Below are 21,992 nucleotides of genomic sequence, written 5' to 3'. Positions count from 1 at the left end.
GGCAGGTAGGTGATGGTCTACACGAGCTCCGCTCAGCTGCCGCTGCATTCTGCCATACCTTGTCCAGGCCAGCAGTTCTCAAACAAGTGGTCTGAGGACACTTTTACACTATTAAAAATTGGTAGAGCCACAAAAAAAAGCCTTTATCTGTATAGATTATATTTATCAGTTTTTTTCTATATTAGAAATTAAACCAGAGAAAAATCTTAAATTATTTAGATAAATAACATTTTTTATTAAAAAATGTTTTCCAAAACAAAAAGAAATATTTAGTGAGCCGAGAAGCATTATTTTTACATTTTCACAGATCTGTTTGATGTCTGGCTTAATGTAGGATGAGTAGCTTCTCCTGTCTATATTCCGTGTGTTGTGACATCACATGTCACGCAGCCTCTGGAAAACTCCACTGTACACTCATGAGAGGAAGAGGGTGGAAAAGGCTAACAACACATTGTTATTATTTTAAATATGGTATGCTTTGTGAATTTGTGTGTCATCTTTGTGCAGGGGCCACAGTAGTCTTTTCTGTATAGTTCCGATGTTAGTATATACTGCCAAACCGAGTACAGTATTATTATGAAAATAGTTTTGATCCTGTGGATCACCAAAAAGTGTTGGAGGCACCCCCCCAGGGGTGCCTGGGCTACACTTTGAGAACCACTGGTCTGGGGGCGGGGATTGATAGAATGCTCCCTCTGCCCAGGAAGGCAATCTGCCAATATGTCTCGAGGGCCATAAAAACATTAGTGCCTGTTGACACAGGGATTCCTCTCCCCTTTGGGGAACTTTTTTTTTTTTTTTTTGAGACAGAGTCTCACTCTGTTGCCCTGGCTAGAGTGCCATGGCGTCAGCCTAGCTCACAGCAACCCCAAACTCCTGGGCTCAAGCAATCCTCCTGCCTCAGCCTCCCAAGTAGCTGGGACTACAGGCATGCGCCACCATGCCCGGCTAATTTTTTCTATGTACATTTTTAGTTGTCCAGTTAATTTCTTTCTTTTTTTCAGTAGAGACGAGGGTCTCGCTCTTGCTCAGGCTGGCTTCGAACTCCTGAGCTCAAACGATCCACCCGCCTCGGCCTCCCAGAGTGTTAGGATTACAGGTGTGAGCCACTGCACCCGGCCTGGGGGACATATTTTAAAATGATAATTCCAGAGGAAGAAAAAACTGCCTACATGATCTATATTTGAGGAAGGTTAAATAAGTGCTGGTATATCCACTTAATATCATGTGGTTTAAAGGATAATTATGAAGATTATGTGTTAGCATGGAAGGAATATAAATAGCTCTAAGTGAAAAAAGCAAACAATGTATAACTGACCCTTCCCTGTGCCTGTCAGTCTCAGACCTGCTGTGAGTGGAGACAAAGCCCAGAGGAATCGAGGGAAAGTGGGTTCTATTTGGTACATGGGGCATAGGATTAGGGGAGCACGTTTTCTTTTCTTTTTGGTTTATTGTCAATGTTTATTTTGATGTTGGTTCATTTTTTTGCAATAAAGTAGAAACGAAAATAAGGACCCTCTAATCTGTCTTCCTTCCCAGGTCCGGGCGGTTGGGGGTTTGCGCAGAGCAGTCACCTGCGGCCTGGGGTGCAGGAAGGTACCAAGGGGAGTGTCAGGCCTGGGGGGGCTGGCAGCTCAGCTCAGTCTGTGGTTCTCTTTTCGTGCAAACAGATGTTCCCTTTTCTTGCGGACACAGGAAACCTTTGCTGAGCAGCTGCTATCAGAGGCTTGCCGAGACCGATGACAGAAGACCAGCTGTGAGGGCTTGTGCTTCACCTCGCTGAGGGAAGGAGGAAGCTGGGAGGGCAACTGCAGCGCCCGAGACCTCTGGGAGAGAACCGAGGTCGGGGGCCACACTCGTGCCACAAAGCAGCCAGACGGCGGCCGCTGGCTGGTCCTTGGCACGGAGAGAACAGGTGCTGGGGGACCGAGGGAGAGTTCAGCAGACACCAAAGCCAGCAGGGCGTGGTGAGGTGGCATGCAGAGAGTTTCTGGCAGGCAGAACCAGGGCCAGGTCTGTACTTCAGGAAGCCTCCCTGTAGCCGGGTGCAGGCTGCGTTAGGAGTTGGGGGACCAGTTGAAGGTGAACACGACAGTACTTAAAAACAGCATCACCAAGTTGGGCACCAGACCCAGTTTTATCAGGAAAGAAGTAGGGAGCAGAGTTTTATTCCCCCTTAGCTAAAAATGTAACCAGACCCCCATTACGCCCGGTGACTTAGAAGCACTTCTCTGCGCCTGCGAACATGCCCTTTAGTTCTGCTCTTGCCCTTCCCGTTGGGGCGCAGTCGGCTGGCTGAGGTCCAAGGTGCCCTGACAGGCCGGGGCTCTGCTGGGTCAGCACGCCTAACGACTCCTGTCCTCGTCTCACCCGTGCTAGGGTCGTTTCCTACCAATGGTATAGACACTCATTTTTTTTTTTTTCATTTTCCATTCATTCATATTCATCGAATGAACCTCATTAAAATAGTCCCATAACCAGCAAAACGGCGGTGGTACAGGCCAAGGGGAGGCCGATATGCGAACCGGGTTGTTGGTGGCCGGGCAGGTGCCCGAGGTGAGAGTGGAAAAGGGCAACATGCCAGCCGGTGGAACTCTCTGGAGCGGGTGTGTGAGAGGGTGGCGGCGTCCGTCTGTGATCTGGTCAAGTGTGACGGGGCCGTCAGAAAGCTGGATCTTCTAAAGCCAAACACAGGAATGTGGGCAATGGGGCCAGTTCAGCAGGAGGAATTTGTGACAATTTACTTTGGGGGACTCACGAAAATGTGATGTGACTGAGGTGTTCTGCTCTCCGGCTTGGGGGGGTGTCTCGAATAGTCCCAGCAGAGTCCCAAAGAGCCACACCGAGCGCCCACCAGCCACAGCGGCCTGGCTCTGGGCCTTGCCCCCGACAGGCCCAGGAGCTCCTCAGGGTGTGCTGGCTGCTTCCATGACCCGGGCCTGGCTGTGGCCTGGCCCAGGCGTGGCCACTCGCCCGCCAGCCCACTGGAACCACCTGCTCGGCTTCCGTACTGCCAGCCTCCACCAGCCGGCCTTCCAGCCGTCTGTACCCACCCACCTGGTGTCTTGGCCTAATACCTCAGGGTGCATCTCTTCTGACGAGGACACTTGTTTCCTTCTTCTGCACCCCCACCCCCCTACAGCTGTATTAAGGTATAATTGACAAATAAAAATTGTATATATTTATGGCAAACAACAAGATGTTTTGATATATGTATACATTGTGAAGTGATTAAATCAACTAATCAATACATCCATCACCGCTCATGGTTATCTGGATAATAAAGTACACAATACATTATTATTAACTGTAGTCACCATGCTGTACAATAGGTTCCAGAACTTATTCCTCCTGTCTCACTGAAACCCGTTGACCGACATCTCCTGATTCCACACCCTCCCAGCCCTGGAAACCTCCATTCTACTCTCCGCTTCTGTGAGGTCGCCTTCTGTGGATCCCACGTGGAAGTGAGGTCGGGCAGTATTTGTCCTTCCGTGCCTGGCTCATGTCACTTAGCATAATGTCCTCCAGGTTCATCCACGTGGTCACAGATGACAGGATTCCCTTCTTTTTTAAAGGCTGAATAGTGTCCATTGTGCAGCTCTGCTGCATTTTGTTTATCTGTTCATCCGTTGATGGACGCTTAGGTTGATTCCATATCTTGGATATTGTAAATAAAGAGGACACTTTTTAAGGCAACCACCACCCATCCTCAGGGCTAACAACATTAAAAGTCAGCCTTTGACGTCATCTACCACAGAGCCCACATTCAGATTCCCCCAGTGTGTCTAAAGCGTGTCTTTATGGCTGGCTTGCTCTGATCAGGACCCGAGTAGGGGTGCACAGTGTATTCTTTAGCAGTCTCCCCTCTGTCTTTGTCTTTTCATGTCATTGATTTGTTGCAGAAACTGGGTCGTTGTCTGGGAGCACATTGTTCATGCAGAGCAAATAATAGAAACCCGCTGCCCAGCGCTCGCCCTCTGAGTGTCCTGCACGCAGAAGGCAGCCGCCGCCCTGGACTCGCCGCCTCTCTCTCGGCCTTTCTCTTTCTCAAATCCCAACCCCGCACGCACCGCCCGCTTTGCTCTGTGAGTTTGGCTTGCCTCTCCCCACCCCCACCGTCTTCTCGCACCGGTCACTGCAGCCTCGCCGTCCCCTTTAGTCTTCTGTCGGCCTTGTCCACGAAGGGGACGTGCTATCTCACAGGAGAGTGGAGGCCTAAGCCAGCGGACACAGTCCCTTCCCCCAGGGGCTGGCAGGAGGGCAGAAGGCAGCTCCCACGACACAGGAAGGCTACTTGCCCCTGTTGCATGCGGAGGATGGGGCACAGTACCTGGCTCTTCTCCGGGCAGTGAATGCCTGTGGTCGGACGGTGTCTTTGTCCATTGTTGCCTCTGCAGTGCCTGTCCTTGCAGGGCATCAAAAATAGTCCTTAGGTTGCTGACTGGCCATTAGGAGAGCAGGTAGTGGACCTATTTGTCATCTTTGGGACAGTGGCCTAGGCCGCAGAAATCATGATGAACAAGCTCAGTGTAAATTTGTGACCAAGCATTTGGTTATATTCTTTCCACTCTTTTTTTTTTTTTTTTTTTTGAGACAGGGTCTCACTCTGTTGCCCTGGCTAGAGGGCAGTGGCGTCTTCAGAGCTCCCTGCAGCCTCCAGCTTCTGGGCTCAAGCGATCCTCCTGCCTCAGCCTCAAGATATTCTTTCCACTCTTGAAAGATTCTCTCTTCACCTCCAGTTAAAGCAAAACATTCTGCACGGCGTCCTTGTTGCATCATTCTCGGGGGCTCCCGTGCACGTGGCATTCTCGTTTTCACTCTGAGCATTAACCCCTGTGCCGTGTGTCACAGTCATTTCTGCTGGGGACAGCATTTCCCTCTGAACTGACCCGAAATGGGTGCTTGACTCCCCTCTGCGAGCTTTCTCCCTTCCCTTCCACGCCTGAGCTTTGCCCGGGGCTCTGAGTCCTGGCGCTGGGGAGGCAGGTGCACATCGCAGTTCACCGACTCGGGTGTGAGGGACCGTGGCGTCTTTACTTTTTCTAGGTCATTAAGCTCATGGAAGTCCCAAGCAAGATCGTTTGGTCATGTGTGGGAGGCACGTGGGCTTGCCACAGTCCCGCATCAGTCAGAGGTAATTTCCATCACTGTCCTGGGAAGTCTCCCCGAGGTCCTCTCTGGAGCCCAGAGAGCACAAGATGCTGCGGTGTGAGTCAGGCACGAGAGAGGCGTCTTCCTGGAGAGGTTTCTCACCTGCCTGCTCTCGCTGGTCCAGCTCCTGGGCTATGGCCAGGGGGAATAGGGCAGCCTGGGTCCACACCTGGCCCACCCCTTCCTAAGACAGACCCCTAGCAAGATGCTAGCTCTTAGCTCTTCAGGTGCCGGCTTCCTGACCAGCACTGCCGATTGCCTCTATTGTCTTGGCACCCTGGGCTGGGGGTGCCCAGAGGCAAACTTGGGTATCTCTGTTCATTCCAGAAAATTCCTGAGCCCAGATATCTCCCAGCACCTAAGCCCGGGGGATTGCTTGGCATCTTGACCCCCCAGGGAGGGGCTACCGGGAGAGGGGAGCAGGTGCCAGGAAGGAGGGGCCAGCCAAGCTCGAGGGCCGGTTCTGGACAGGGACACAGCCAGGATGGTGTCCCATGGGCCCAAATGGGACCTAACATGGGCAGACTCAGGCTGCAGAGGGGCCTTGCTCTGGCTGTAGCCCAAGCGCTGCCTCTGACAGCCTTCCCTGGGGTCTCAGTTTCCACAGCTCTACAATGGGCACAGTTGTGCCATAGACAGGACTTTGGCGGGGGAAGGCTGCAGGCCCTCACTGTCTGCCCTGGGCCCCTCTCTCTGATCCTGCCACACTCTCAGGGGTCTGCCTGGCCCTGGAGTGTGGGCTGGCAGGTGACCCTTCTGAACAGAGCCCTGTCCTTCTGAGGTCCCTGACAGTGTCCTTCCTGTCCCCTGTGTGGTATGTGTCACAGTTGCTCACTTTGACCTCAAGGGCTCTTGTGAATTGCTCAGAAAAGGAAAGGCCCCGAATGGCCCCATCGCTGGGGAGATAGCTCAGAGGGGACCACACCCTCGGGCTTCTGGCTCCCCTGTTCTCCGAATTCCAGCATGTCCAGGACCCCCCGGGGTTGGAGAACAAAGGGCTGTATCTCACCGATCGATCAATAACTCATCTAAGTATTTATTAAACAGAGTAGACATGATCTCTTAGAGTTTATAATATAGGGATGCAGATAGATATCAGGCAAATACTCAAAATGTTTAAAATATTTAAAAATCACAACTTTTGTAGGAAGACGAAGGCATGACATGAGCAGAAAACAGGGCACCCCCGACTCAGGTTGGGGGTCAGGGGAAGCCTCTCTGGGGGGTGATGTTCCACCTGAGACTTGAAGGACGGGGAGACAACGGGCACGTGACCTGGAGCCAGAGGTGGGACTGGGACCACATTTGTCCCTGAGCTTCCTCCAGCCACGGTCCTGTTCTGCTTGGTGAGACCATCGCCGACGGGGAAACTCACGAGGCACAAGCGTCCTGGTGTCCCAGTGAGTCAGGTCAAGAAATGGAGTGTGGACAGGGACGGACACACAGCTAGCCATGGCAGGGGCCCTGGAAACACACGTGGACGGGGAGGGCCCAGGTGGAGCGTCCGGGGTCTGGGGGAGTGGCAGGCCCTCTGTGACGACACCCTGGGTCAGGTCTGGATGCTGGGGGACTCCTGGCACTTGTCTTTCCTCCAGGAAGGGGCCCTGCTCACTATGGATCCTGGACACTCGGGGGGCAGCTGCGGCGGGACACCAGCTTCCAGCCAAGACAGGACACTGCCCCGCAGCCTCCCTGGGGGCGGCTGTAGGCTGGGGGCTGGGGGTGCAGGAGAGAGTTCTGGCAGCGGTGAAGGCTGTCTGGAGGGGCCGCTCTGAGCCTGGAGGCTCCTGGGCCTGGGGCCCTCCACAGCCTCCCTAACTCCCCCCGCTGCAGGCCCCCGTGCGCCCGCCCGCCCGGATGCTCCTGTTTCCCACCCAGGGTAGAAGGCAGGAAAGGCTGGGCTGGCCAGAAATGCAGGCGCCGACTTTCACACCCTCCTGTCTGCCCGGCTGGGCTAGACAGCCCAAGCTGGGGGTGGACCGGCAGCAGCGTGTCCCCGGGGAGGTGAGTGCAGGGAGTCCTGGCTGCGTCCGAGGAGTGACCCCTGAGAACTTACCAGCAGGGCACAGGTCTGGCTCCTCCCTGCCTGCAGCCTGGTGTGTGCCAGGGTCCAGGACGAAGCTTTCTTTCAGCCCTCGCAGACTTCTCAGTCTGGATAACCCCCTTCTGCTCTGCAGACAGACTCTGTGTTGGGGCTGCCTCAGACTTCACAGCGTTTGTGGGCCTGGTCCCCTTGTGGCGATGGCCTGGAGTCTGCAGATGATTCCGAAGTGAATGCAGTTTGTCAGGAAACCCCAACCTTGAGCTCTGAATGTTAACGCCAAGGGTGGGTGCCAGGAGGGAGGGGCAGAGTGTAAGCAAGACCCCCACTAAGCTGTTGGCTCCCTCCCTCCATCCATCTATCCGGCTGCTGCCAAAGAGCCAGGCAAGAACCTGCTGCTGGGAGGCCTCAGCTGCCCCAGGCCATTTGCACGCACCTCTCAGGCCCCAGCAGGACTCCAGGGGAGCCATCCAGCTCAGGGTGGGGAGGACTGGTGCTTTCTGGTGCCTGGCAGGACATTTTGGCCCTGGGCCTGCTGGACATAGTTCCACGAGCTACTAGGGGTGGGAGTGGCAGGCCAGGGAGATGGCTGAGGGTGGGGGGCAATGGCAGCCCCTCCCTGGACACACCCTGCTCCCCAAGTGCCTGATGTCACTTCAGCGTGTGGCTGCCTCTCACTGCTACACCCTACGTGCCCCTGGGTGTGGAGGGATGGTGGCACTGGCCCTCCTCCCAGAATAAGGACCCCCTCTGCTCACCGTGCCTGGGGGACCCAGCTGGCCAGGCTCAGCTGCCCCACTCGATCTTTGTCTGACTCGACCTCGGCTCCTTGTTCCCATTAGAACTCACACTGGTCTGCACCCAGGGTCCCTCTCTTCTCAGTGGGGTAAATGGGTGCATCTGGGCCTCTCATTGCCAGAGATCCCCAGACACCCCCCAGCCTCCTGCCCAGGTGCCCTGGAGGATAACCCTTTGTAAGTCTATGGAGCCAGAGGGTGCAGTCTTCTCAGGGCAATGAGGTGGCCGCTTCCGGGAAGAAAACCTCAGACCACCTTCACCCGCTTTGGTTTGGAAACGTCTCTGGGAAGCATCTAGGGCTCAGCATTCGCTGGCTCCAGACTGCGCCACCCCTGAGGGCCCCCCTTCTCTCTGTGACCTGAGCACCCCCCAGCTCCCCCAGGCACCAGCGGGACAGCTGGGTACACCGAGGGCAGAGCTATGCACTGTCGACCCAAGTAAGGAAATCAGTGACCCAGCTCCTTGGGGCCCTTGGGGAAGAGCCTGTCCCACAGAGCCCAGCCTTCTTCTACCCCGGGGCAAGGCAAGCCTGGGGTGCTCCGAGGCCCCAGGGCTGCAGGGACCAGGGCGAGGTCTGGGGTAGGTTTGGGGAGAGCTCAGTGTTGGCCAGTCAGCCCCATGGCTCTCTGTCTTGAAAACCTGCCCTCTTAAGGGAGCCTTCTGTGCTAGATGCTTCCACTCCCCAGGTGGGGAGGCGGGAGCCATGCCACAGCCGCCTTGCTTCTCCAGGTGCCACCAGGGAGCAGTGTTAAAAGGCCAGGCGCTCCTGGTGTTGTTCACCAAGACCTGGAAGAGATGCAGCTGGACTCAAGGCTCTCAGGAACAAATTGGTGGACCCAGAGGCTTTATTTCCTCCTGCCCCTAACAGCATCCTTCAAATGCCCAGGGAGAGCAAAAAGAAGCCGCAGGCAAGTCCCTGCATGGAGTGTACAGGGCTGTGGTAGGTGCTACCGCCGGTGCGGACGGGAGGCCCCAGCTCCTTAAGCCGCCCGCAAGCAGCTCCGGTTCCCGGGAGAGCCACCCACTCCACTGTGGTGGAGTGAAGCCAAATGCGCACCTGGAATCTTCATTTCCTCTCTCTGATTCCAGCCTCCCCAGCACCAGGCTCACCGCCCTAGCCTTTCCTTCAAGCAAAAGTATTCCCCGTCAGGAATATTCAAGCATTTCCACCAGGAAATAGCAATATTTTTCAAAGCAGTATAAAATATTTGCTAAAATCATTTCACAGAAAATAAGTAAAAGATCAGGTGATACAGGACTGGCTCGACCATTTCTTTTTCTTTCTTTCGTTCTTTTTTTTTTTTTGTGGTCATCTGGTTACAGAAAGAGAACTGTGCTTCTTACATAGCACACAAGTAAAAGGTGTTACGTGGTCTTTGAAAGAAAATTGATTCCATATGAAGCCCACCCAGATGGCATCACTTCTTCAAATGGCAGTTAGGGAGGTCCTTGCCTGCCTGGCTTCTTTTATGTGACATTTTACAACCCCCCCCCCCAATTATTAGTATGAGAATGAGTCTTACCAAATTATAAAAGATTCAAATATCTTGTTCTACTGGGTAACTTTATTCTATTTGGTGGTTCTCACATTATCCGTGTTTCGCAGTTTAGAGAAATTAGCATGAAGTTCTCCTAGATGGGATCTTTGCTATACGACATCTTTTTGAATAAGCCAGGGCAAGACTTTTTCCAATGGGTTACGTTTTTACCCAGAATCCGCAAAACAATCACAATTTATGATATAATACATTTCTATTAAATGTTTCCAGTCATAATGCCCAACTTAAAATCAGGACCATCTTATTCAAGACAACCAATGGTGTTTTTAAATTTATTAATGAACTTAGAAGCCTAGGGAGACAACAGGGAGACTAGGAAAATAATATTTGGCGTAGGAAATCTGGCTCAGTTTAGATCAGAAGAGTCACTATTTATATTCCTCTATCTACACGCGTAAGGAGAAGAATCATAAATATGAATTACTTTCCTCTCGGCCTCCAGCCAAACAACCTAATTAGCCTGGGATTCCAGTAATTCACGTTTGTGTTGCAACTCCCTTCAACAACTTTATCTTTGCGGATCATGCTGGACTCAAGTGTTTTTGCAGAGAGCTAACTTTCGTGAGCTGCGATCCACATATTCGATGCTGTGCTTCGAGAGCCTCTTTGAGCCAGTCCTGCAGCCAGAACCTCTGCAGATGCTGCTGTCCGGCAGGAAGTTCTCCACTTCCTCTGCGAGATGCAGTCCCGGCTGCTGGTACGAGGCTCCTTCACCAGCCCTTTGTCTGGAATCTTCTTTGGCTTTTGTGACTTGCAATTCTCCTCCTGTGTCCACAACCCTTCTGCCTTCAAGCATCCTTACCTCTCTCCGACCTCTTTAACGTCACCCTTCCCTGGAGTTCACGCCTTCATTGCTTTCTCACTTTGTACGTCATTCCCGACAAATTGACAGGCTTCCTCCAAGGTCCTGACACCTGTGACTTCCCAATCTACACGGTAGAGCATCCCAAATCCCCAAATCCAAAATCCAAAATGCTCCAAAATCCAAAACTTTTTGAGCACCTACATGATATTCAAAGGAAATGCTCACTGGAGCACTTCAGATTTTGTTTTTCTTTATTTTTAATTTTTTTTAAAAGTTAAATTTTATTTCTGAATATTAAGGTGGTACACATGTTTTTGTTACATAGATAGCTTTTGTAATGCTTGAGCCAGGGCTATAAGTATGCCCATCACCCAAATAGTGTTCACTGTACCTGTTAGGTAGGTTTTTACCCCTCCCCTCCCTCACTCCCTGCTTGATTTCCAATGACTTTTACTTCCCTCTGTGCTCATGTGTGCCCACGAGTTACTTCCAATTTATTAGAGAGTATATGTGTTGTTTGTTTTTGCATTCTTGAGATACTTCACTTAGGATAATGGTCTCTAGTTTCATCCAAATTGCTGCAAAAGGCATTAATTCATCCTTTTTATGGCTGAGTAATTCTCCATTATATACACATTTTGTTAATTCACTCATGAATTGATAGGCACTTGGGTTGATTCCACGTCTTTCCAATCGTGAATTGTTCTGATATAAACATTCCAGTGCAGGTGTCTTTTTCATAAAAATGACTACTTTTCCTTTGGGCAGATATCCAGTAATGGGATTATTGGATCAAATGATAAGTCTACTTTCAGTTCTTTGAGAAATCTTCATTCTGTTTTCCATAGAGGTTGTTCTAATTTGCAGTCCTACCAATAGTCATAAGTGTTCCTTTCTCTGTGCATCCACACCAGCCTCTATTGTTCTTGGACTTTTTAATAACAGCCATTCTAACAGGGATAAGGTGATATCTCATTTTGGGATTTGGGATGCTCAATCAGTAAGTATAACGCAAATATTCCAAAATCTGAAAATATCTGAAATCTGAAACACTTCTGGTTCCAAGCATTTCATATATGGGATACTCAACCTGTGTCTCCATCCCGAGGTATCTTATTACTAAGGGCGGGGCATCTTCTCTGGGTACTCCACGCTTGTGGTCCAGCATGGAACCGCTGTCTTCCCAGCCCAATCCTGGGACCAGTGCTGCATCTCCTTTGGAATCCCCCAGGATCCATCTAGATTCAGTGTCAGAAACCTAGGAGCTGCTGTTGACTCCATAACATTCTTCTTCTCATCCTACTTGAATTGGTCCCCTGGCCCATCAGTTCTCCTCCTAATCACTCCTGGAGTCTACACGTCCTTCTCTCCTTTCTTTACTTCTCCTCCACCCTCAGTTCTGGCAGCATCCAAGAAGCATTGGCATATAAACAATGTTTTATTTATCTTTGTGTCCCAAGTGCTGTACACATAGTAGGTCCTCAATAGATGTTTTTATCACTGCACTGAAACCTAATACTTAAACACAGCTTTCCTAAAATGGCAAATTAGCAGGAGTGTATCCTCAATGTCAGATTCAATAAACCTGGTTCATTCTGCTTCCATAAAACTCCTTTCTACTTTCATGAAGATATTAAATGCTTGAGGTAGCAACGTTATCCTCTGTGGCTAGGTAGATTTCTGTTGCAACACACCTCTATGGTTATAATTTCCATTTGCCCATTTTACAGAAATATTGGAAAAGAAAAATGTTCCCACAAATTGATCTTCCTCTCACCACTACCATTTTCTTTCTTGTGTATTTCTCATTAATCTGTCAAATGCTTATTTATTTTCATAGTTGTAATCATAGTAAAAAATTCATCCAAATTTATTTTTTAAAATATAGCTACTGTATTATTCCACATAGCTAAATATCTAATAAAATTCATTCACACAGAACGAGCCATAATTAACCGAATGTTTCATTTTTGAAAGCAATACGTTTTTCATTCCTCATATATCATTCTCCATTGCATCATTCCTTAGTTGTTTTTTAATGGGTTTGGGGCTCTTAGAAAACCTTTTAGGTTAATAACTGTCCAAATGCAGGCAGCAAGAATATTTTCAAATTCTTCTCCCCCTGCACCCTGAAGTGGCCGGGAGGTCTTAGGGTTTCGCCTGGGCCCATGGGCCGCCACAAGTATGAGTGTGCCACAGAGTAGAGAGGTGGCTGTCCGAGGTCCCTGCCACTGCTCACTCCAAGGGCCCCGCTGGGTCTCTTGAATGGCCCGCCAGCTTCTCTCCTGCTAAGTGCGCTTGGTGAGGAGTGCTCGAGAGGCCGGGAAGGAGCCATGCAGAGGGACAAGGAGGTCAGGAGCCAGCTGTGAGGTGACAGAGCCACACGGGAGCTGTGAGTGGGCTCAGGCGTGCACTCGTCTGAGAATGTGTGTGTTCCTGAGTGTGTGCTTGTGAGGACCGCAGTCTCCTGGCTTTAGATCTCTGTCCATTCCTGTGATTTGTCTCTACTGCAAACACCTGTGCGGTTTCGCGTGCGCCCGTGGGAACTCAGCTCGTGTGCATGTGAGTGTGTGTGCTTCCGGGTGTGTTTGGATGGATTTGTGTGTGTGAGCATGTGGGTACTTTGGGGTATTTTTGTGTGTCTCTGAATGTTTCCGGGTTAGGGTACGTCTCTGGATGTGTACATGTGTGTCTAGGTACCTGTACGAGTGTGTGTGCGCGTGTGTGTGTGTAATCTTCTGTCTTTGGATGAGTGTGTGTGTGACTCTGAATGAGCATGTCTGTGTTAGGATGTGTCCCTGGCGTGTGTGTGGGTGCGTGTGCACATACATGTGTGTCTGGGTGTGCGCGTGCTGGCTGTCAGCCCGTGCGGGCCCCCGGGAAGGCCACAGCACACAGCACAGTTATTCTGGCCCCTAGGACTGAACTAATTGGCCAAAACCCCTTTTATGGCCAAAGCGAGTCGCCCACGTGAGCTCCCCTTGGAGCTAGTTGTCAAGAAGGGAAAATGTCCTGATGCGGAAAATAATAAGGAGCAGGCCCGTGGACGCCCGCCGTCCTTCGCCTCGCGCGGGAGCTGGGCGCCGCTGGGCCCTGGGACCACACACTCCGGTTTCCTGAGCCGCCCGTCCCTGTGTAACCCGACGCCCCTTCTCTGATGTGTTCCAGACATTCCCGGGCCACCAGGCACAGCCGAAGTAACACACGCCCCTTTGTCTGGCCTCCGCTCCGGGAGCCCTTTCTTGGAAACGTGGTCGCTGTGGTGCTGAAAGCGAGGAGCCTGCCAGCCTGCTCTGGCGGAGAGAGGAAAGTCCTCCCCGCCCAGGTGTTTCCTCCAAGACCCACGTGTCTCTGGCATGAAGGGGCCTGTGTGTCGTTTGTCCAGGCACGGGGGAACGTGTGTGCACCCCGGGAACCGGTGAGGCTCGGGCACCTGGGCACAGGCAGGGAAGCAGGGGTCCTGGGGTGGGGGTGGCAGGAGCCAAAGCCCAGCAGGACGATGCCCTTCCCTGGGTGTGGAGTCAGGGCGGGAAACCCCAGACTGAAGGGAGGGGCCGGTGCCCAGAGGTCTGCTGACCTGCAGTGACCAGCTCATCCATGCCTGTCAGGGAGCATGGGCAGCCCAGAGTCCCCGGAATCCCCTCGGTCCTGGGCAAACCCAAGCGGTGGTCGCTGTCACCCATCCCGGGTAGCACACGGGGCCGTGCTGAGGAGCCCCAGTGCTCAACTACCCTGCGGGGGGCTGGCTCCTGCCCAGGAGGGGATCCCAGACCCCCAGTGTGTTGTGGGAGTGACACAGAGGGCCTGGGGGTCTGGGGGTTTGGGTGACCATCACAGGCTGGGCAGGGCTGGGTGTCGCCGGGTCTTTCTGGCCTGTGTCCACCTTCCCCGGCACCAAGAGCTCAGCGGAGACTTGTGCTGTTGACAGCGGCCGGTCATCTCACATTTGTGTCTGGGCCTACCTCCCCGAAGGGCAGAGCAAAATAGCTGAGCTGGGGCTGAGACAGTGGCTGGGGACCCACAGACATGGAATTTGAGCTCATTCCACTGCCGTTGGTGAGAGAGGCTCAGGGAAGCGCTGGCCCTAATGCAGACCAAGCACTTGTGATCCCAGAGCCAGGACTGGGTTCAAAATTACCACATTCTGTCGTCTGAGGAGGGAGGCAGGCAGCCATTTGTGTTTTAGGGTGCAGGAGGAGAAACAGCCAGAGCAGTGAGGGGTCCCCCCAAACAGGCAGCCCATATCCCCAGGCTGGTGGAGGCAATCCCGTTTGTTAGCACTGACAGGGAGAGTTTATAAGGTGGACAAGGAGAGCTAAACCCAGGTGACAATATGGGCTGGGTGGGGGGAGGCAGGGGTGACATGGCGTGACTGGAGCCTGACCAAGCACTTCTGGGGTGACTGGAAGCTTTGGGGTGGCTGTGGGTGTGACCTCAGATACTCAAGTTTGAGGCCAAGCTCCAGTGGGGTGGGGAAGGTACGGTAATGCCTCCCCAAAGGACCAGCCCCCCAGCCTGCACCCCCAACATTTTATTTATTTACATTTATTTTCTTTTGTATTTCCTTTCCTTTTTTTTTTTTTTTTTTTTTAGCCAGGGTCTCACTCTGTCACCCTGGGTAGAGTGCAGTGGCATCATCATAGGTCACTGCAACCTTAACTTCAACTCCTGGGCTCAAGCGATCCTCCTGCCTCAGCCTCCCGAGTAGCTGGGACTACAGGCGTGCATCACAATACCCAGCTAACTTTTCTTTCTTTCTTTCTTTCTTTCTTTCTTTCTTTCTTTCTTTCTTTCTTTCTTTCTTTCTTTCTTTCTTTCTTTCTTTCTTTCTTCCTTCCTTCCTTCCTTCCTTCCTTCCTTCCTTCCTTCCTTCCTTCCTTCCTTCCTTCCTTTCTTCTTTTCTTCCTTCCTTTCTTCCTTTCCTTTCTTTCCTTTCTTTCTTTTTATAGCAGAAACAGGGTCTTGCTCTTGCTTAGACTGGTATGGAACTTCTGAGCTCAAGTGATCCTCCCACCTCAGCCTCCCAGAGTGCTAGGATTACAAGTGTTAGCCACTGCGCCCAGCCACCCCCAACACTTTGTAGCAGGCTTCACCGCCCCTGCCGCCACAGCCCCGAAGCTGGTGGGAGAACGGGGTGCTCTCCAGGCTCAGGGTGCTGCTGCTCCTCCTGCATGAGGGGTGGGACCTGGCCACAGTGAGGGCCCAGGGCCTGCAAGAAAGACACACTGAGTCCCCTGAGCCCAGACACCGCCTCCAGGGGCGGCTCAGAGAGCTTGGGGGACCCGAGGGTGGACACAAAAGGAGGTTGCTGCATTTTCTTTGGCCTGCGGATGGATCTCTGAGGACGGTCGCTGCCCAGTGCCACAGGCCACCCCCAGGTGACTGAGGACTCCCTGTGGAGACGGGGCTCTTGGAGCTGCTGGGCAGCTGCCCACGGTGGCCTCTCCCTGTGCCTGGAGGGTCCCTCAGGGGTGGTTTGCAGGAAGGTCCAAGGGAGGGGAGCTGGGGGCAGTTGAGCAGCCTGCCCAGGTGGCTGGAGGCCAGAGAGGGGCCAGGAGGGAGGTCAGAGGCCAGGAAGAGTGCAGAGCAGAGAGGGAGCCCCTGGCGGGGAGGGCAGGGGAGGGTGGGGGATGTCCAGCCAGGCAGGGGCAGGGACTTCGGGGGCTGCAGGCAGCAGGCCTTGCAGGCTCCAAAGTGAGAGGGCAGCTGGCGGGAGGTGGGAGCTTGGCTGGGTGAGGTGGGACCGTGGTGAGCCCCAAATTCCCCCTCCCAGAAGGTGGGGATGGAGGGCAGTGGGGGAGGGATGGGCTGGGGGTGCTGGGGGAGGTAGATCTGCTTTCTTTCATCATTGTCAATGAACAGAGTGAGAGTGTGGCGCTGGGTTTCTGAAACCTGAGTTCCGTCCTGCTTCGGCTCCCTTTCGGTTTGTCCTTGTGACCCCACGCACACAGAATTAGCGAGAGAGAGAAAGAGAGCGAGAGAGCCAATTGTGCCCATTATAGAGCTGTGCAAACGGAGGCCCCATTGGAGGCTGTCAGAGGCAGTGCTTGGGCCAGACTAGTTGTGCTTAGTTGCAGGAGGCAGGAGGTGATGTGCTCAGGGAGGGGGATGAGAGGCCTGGTTCAGGATGATGGCTGGAAAGTTTAAGAGATGGGGCCTCACGTAGGTGCAGCCGGGCAGCAGGAAGGGGCAGGAGGGGGCCAGATTGGTGGGGGCCCCCGCATGGAGCCTGTCTTGGTAATTACCGCCTTCTTTAGTTCTGGGCTTTGGGTGTATTGTTTAATCAAGAGGCCTCTGTACTTTTGTCTTATAAATATTCATAGCCATGTTCTTTTCATTTAGAAGAGGTGTAGATCCAATTTTTTTAATAAACTCTGAAAACTTTTCCTTCCATAATAGCTTTCCCTTCATATAACATTATGTGCATTATGTAACAGAATTTAATGTACTTTTACAGAAATCTCTAATTTAAAAATTATATAATATGTAGATCAAGACTCCTGGTCACCTTAGGTTGCAGAACAAGTAACCCTCCAGTTTGTAACTTTCTACCTTCAAAACCAATACAGCAGGGGATGAGTTTTTGTTCTCGTGACATCCCCTGACATTTTCCCGCCCTCCCGACACCCCCATACACAGCAGGTGCTGGAGCAGGCCGGCAGGCCCCCAAGGGCAGGTGCGGTGGGGGGTGCAGGCGAGTTTCTCTAAGCTGCGGAGACACCTTTGCCGGTCGCTGGTCGGGTGCAACGACCAGCTGCTGCTCTGCAGGAGAAGGAGCCAGAGCTTCGTGCCTGAGAGCCCAGGTTTTTCCTTGGAGGTTGGAGGCCACGTAGTCTGTGGATGGTGGGGCGCTGGAGGAGGGCCCTTGAGGTATGGAGTGGCCTCACTCGGGGCCGAGGTTGGGGTGGGGCTGACCTAGCACCAGGAAAGGGGTGCTGGCGCCCCAAGACCACCATTTTGAGTGGCTCCCCCTGCTCTGTTGGAGTGTTTTCCGCTGGCTCAGTGGCCTGGCCAGGGGGAGGGGAGAAGGGGTAGGGACTGGCCCAGGCTGGGGGTGTCCCAGGCAGTGGGGGGCACCACTCACAGGGTGTGGAGGGAAGGCGGGGGAGGAGGGTCTTCATGGGCACAGGATCCCCACTGGGGTGGGGGCTCACGGGCAGGGTGAGAGTAGGAGAAGGTGGTACCTCAAGGCCAGAGTGCAGAGGGTGGCGTCCTCGTGGGCACAGAAAGTGGGAGCGTCTGCAGTCCACGGGCGAGGTTGTATCGCTGCTCAGCCCTCGCCAGGCTGGGGAGGGCTCGGTGGTGCAGGTATGTACCTGGCACCGGGCCTGGCGGGCACAAATTTGCCCTCAGGTGCCATCACCCGCATCCAAACCCAGCTTCGCTTCCCACTCCTGGTGCACATCTGGGCGTGTTGCTCAAGTTCTCTGTGCCTCGATTCCTGCCCTGCAAACGAGGCTGTCGATAGTGTGAACACCTCTAGGTTGTTTGGACAATGAACTGACTTTATTTGTAAAGTGCACAGCCCGCAGGCTGATCCTGAAGACACGCCGTGTAATTGTTGGAGGGTGTGTCGCCCAGGGCCTGTGTCGCGGTCATGAAGTCTCCTCGAAGGGCGGGGGTGACGCGGGGTGCAGGTGAAGGCTGAGCCAGGTGTTGGAGGGTGGTGTGCCCGGGGAGATATCCGAGGACATTAAGGAGCAGAGCTGGAGGGCTCCACATCTGGGGCACGAGGGTCTCGGGGCAGAGGGCTTTGCAGGAGAGTAGGGGGCGTGTGCTGGCTGCTCCTCCCTGGGCAGTGCCAGGGCAGGCGGGGACCTCCTGGGACCCCTGGCCTGTCAGGTGCTTGCTGTTGGAGAAGAGTTTTTACCCTCCATCCATGATTTTTTTAAAAAATCAAAATTAAATGAAAGAGCTCCAGTAAGGACATGAATGCCATAGTTGCTCTATCCAGAGGGGTGAAGATATGTTCATTACTAGAGTCCTGCAAGACAAGAACACCAGCACGCACCAGCACACCCAAATCAGCAATTTCCATGCAGCAAAACAAAGACAAAAATGTCTCCCTATGTAGGGGAGGGGTGGGAAGGGCTGGAGTAGGGAAAAATTGCTTGCAATAAGTAAGGATAGAAACTCAACAGCTAAAGTGCAAAAGAGAGCATCGCACCCCAACGGGTGCGTGGGTGAGGGAAACAGCACACTTTATGCAACAGGAAACACGAAGAGAAAATAAATATTTCAAAAGGGTCCACCATCTGCTCCCCTCCCACCACCACATCCCCAGGAAATAACCAAGTGGGCCTCGGTGGCTGTGACCTCTGGCGGTGTTAAGGAGGGGACAGAAGTGGCGTGGACACGGAGCCGAGGGGAGGCCAGCGGTGCACTCAGAGACGAGAAGAAGCCCCTCGTCCTTCGACCCCGACCCCTGGGGCCCAGGCAGCAGGAGAGCCGGAGGCTGCCCGGTGGGAGCGGGGGAAGGGCCGGGAGGCTGCCGCGATGGTACAGCCCGGGACACGGCTGCTGGGGGCCAGATCGCAGAAGGGCCTGGAAGCACCAGGCCACGATGAGCCGGCGGTGCTGGCGGGCAGCTGCTTAGTGCTCACGGACAGTCGGAGGCTCCACGCATGAGGAGAGCCGTGGGGCAGGTGGGCTTCCCTCCAGTGGTGGCCCTGTTATAGAAACCACAGAATTTTTTCCTATCCTGGGTTCCACAGCAGGGGGAGCTTTGGGCGTCCGACTTTTCCAGAACCTTGTGGTCTTTAAAACCTTCACAGGGAAGGGCCCCCTCTGGATGCTGTGGACCTAGGGTGCCCAGACAACCATCAAGCTTGAAGACACCTTTGTTCGCCTCTGCACAGTCGGGGGCTGCAGGCCCCACCGGGACCGAGTACGGCGGCGGCTGGACGGCAGCAGGGAGAAGCTGGGGACTCTAAGGGAATCAGCCAGCACTGGGACCAGAGCAGAAGGCCAGCCCACACGCAGATGTCTGAGCGCCTAGAACTTTCCACCGTAACCTCGCTGCTCCATTTCCAGTAAGGAGTAGAGGGGCATGTGGGGCGTGGGGGGGCCTGCGTTCCAGACGCCCCGCACCCGGCCTGCTTCACTCCCTCTGGCCTGGACATTATGTCACATTGACCTTGATGCACTTCGGCCACCACATGCCCACTTTCAAGGAGGTTGGACATCTTTGGTCTCTACGGGTGATTGCTAAGGTCCAACTGTCTTTGTGGGTAACTTGGGGGCAGGGTGGGGACGGTCCTCAGGGACCCAGCCAAGGCTCCAGGGACGGGCCTCTCGAATGCTCCCAGCTGACCACCAGGAAACTGCAATGTGGCCAGACCTGCAGGTGGGAGAGGCAGCTGCTGCATGGGCATAGAGGGTGCTCGGCCACCTTCTCCTCGCCTTTCCTTCCTCAGTTTCCCCTGCCCTCCCCACTTCTTTTGAGACCTCCTCTTATTTTTGGGCCCCCACTTCCTTGGATCAGGAGGGTCTCCTTATAAATGTTGCTCCCTGTCCTTTCTTCAAGTAGACCCTGTAGGAAAGACAAAGACAGACACCATGTCAACAAGGGGTGGAGGCCCAGTCATGGATTGAGACCCGGCACTGTCTGGGTGCACGTGCCCCTGTTGTCACGCTGAGTCCCTGACTCCTGAAAGCAACGTTTTTCAGACGGTGCTACTGTCTGTCTTGACCACCGCGGCCTGGTGCACGGTAGATGATCGACGAATGCTTGTTCACTGACTGAATGCGTGACTTGCAGACGGGGAGAGAGAGTTAGGCAACCAGCCTGCGTTCCCAGAGCCACTTTGTGGGGCAGCAGTGACTCAAGACCTACGGAGGGTCTTCGGAATCAGGCTGCCTCAGACGACCCCAGACCTTCTCTCAGACCCCCCCCCCCCCGACAACTCTGTCCTGTCCTCATTCCTTTGGTTCCTGCTGGGGCCTCACCCCAACCTGACCCCTGCCGCCCGAGCACGGCCAGTGCCCCAGCTGCCCCATCCCACCGCCAACCCTAACGCCGATCCTGACATAGGTGAGAGCGAGAATATCACAGGTCTCTCTTCTATGGGACAGCCTCCTGTATGTCACTCCCGTTCAGGGTGTGTGTTTTCTGGGACCCTGGAGTGGCTGGGTCCCTGTTCCTGTGTGGCTGGCCTCCAGCCTCTGCTTTTGCCACCCCCCACACGCCCTGGCCCCCAGGGCCCTCCCAAACACCAAGCTCCCCCTGCCCGGGTCTGCACTTGGGAGGTTCTCTGTGTCCCAACATCTTCCTCCCTCACCTGTCCCTGAAGTTTCAGCTCCCGTCCCTGCACCTACTCCCTGCCCAGCTCCCGAGGGTGGGGTCGGGGGCTCTGCACAGCTCTGCCCCCTCTTGTCGCCCTGCAGGGCCCTGGTGGGCAAGTCTCCCCTCTGCAGGGAGGCGGTGCTCCACGAGGCAGGGCCGGGCCTCTGGTTATGAAGGAGCAGATCTAACCAGCGTCGGGAGAGGATGTGGCGAGTGCCCAGGTGGGGCAGCTCTTTGTCTAGAACCACTTGTATCCGGCCCTAGGAGGACCTGGTTCCCGGGGCCCCGACGCTGCTCTGCCTGGTGAAGTCAAAGGTGCATGTTCCTCTGCCCCTTGCTCAGGGCTCCCTTCTGGAAGGCAGGCAGGGGCCTGCCCGGGCTCCAAGGCCTCTGATTTGTTCTGGATGGTGAGAGGTGGTCAGAACAGGGTGGCCAGTTCCAGGAGGTTGAAGGGAAACTTTCAGAGAAAGAAAGTTCTTGCTATTTATGACTCCCCGGGGCTGTGCCAGGGGGAGGGGCGAGCCCCTGCCTGGCCCAGCCCTTAGGAGCTCCACGCTTGGAGCCTCTCTAGCCAGACACATGTCCCCAGCAAGAGGCCCCCATCTCTCCTCTGATGATGCCACTAGCTCGGCTCTTCCCGAAAGGGCGGAGGAAGGCGCCCTGCCCTGCGAACATCACACTCAGTGCTCTGACGTTTGTGTCAAAAGAGGGAGAAAGTGAGAGCCCGTATGTGCACACGCCGGGGCAGAAACTCCGGGACAAACACAGTAGCAGGATGGGCGGGAGCTGGATTCGAGGGCAGAGATATTTTATTATATGTCTACGTAAGTATTTAAACCACGTGTGTGTTTTCAAAAATGTAAATAACAAGTAACAGCAATACAATAGAAATACTCCCTTTTAGAAAGAAGGTAGCCAGACTGGGAAGCGGGTGAGGCTCCCTCCAAGGAGGGGTGAGTGAAGCCTTGTGCCCTGCAGACCACTCGGTGTGGACGACTCCCGGGGATCCCCAGGGACCCCCATGCCGCAGGCTCCGGGCCCCTGTGCGTCTGCTCCCTGCTGCTGTCCCGACGGGCTCCGGCCTCCGGCACCCAGGAGGCCCTGGCCACCCCGCCCCAGCCTCACCAGTGGCCGGCCTTGGGGGCCCTGCGGGGGCCTCTCTTGGGGGAGGACTGCCCCGTGCCCCGTCTAGGCACCCAGGCCAGCTTGGGGCTCTGCAGAAGAAGACTGGGCACCGCCCATGGCACAAGCCCAGCTGCGGTCAGAGTTGTGGACAGGGAGGGCTGGAGAGGCTGTCGCGGCTCCATGGACCTCTTCAGCGAACGACGGACGGGAGGCCAAGCTCTGAGG

At 54.3% G+C, this 21,992-nt stretch overlaps 1 non-coding gene across 1 annotated transcript; it reads right to left on the bottom strand.

The window, feature by feature from the left end:
* Nucleotides 1-462: 462 nt before the first annotated feature.
* Nucleotides 463-570, bottom strand: LOC142872847 (U6 spliceosomal RNA). The gene has a single exon (XR_012920932.1). It is a non-coding gene; the product is annotated as a U6 spliceosomal RNA (small nuclear RNA).
* Between the last annotated feature and the right edge of the window lie 21,422 nt (nucleotides 571-21,992).

Source organism: Microcebus murinus, chromosome 8 (assembly GCF_040939455.1).
Source record: "Microcebus murinus isolate Inina chromosome 8, M.murinus_Inina_mat1.0, whole genome shotgun sequence".
Taxonomy (NCBI): Eukaryota; Metazoa; Chordata; class Mammalia; order Primates; family Cheirogaleidae; genus Microcebus; species Microcebus murinus.
The sequence above is the reverse complement of the archived record's forward strand: the minus strand, read 5'-3'. Positions and strand labels throughout refer to the sequence as shown.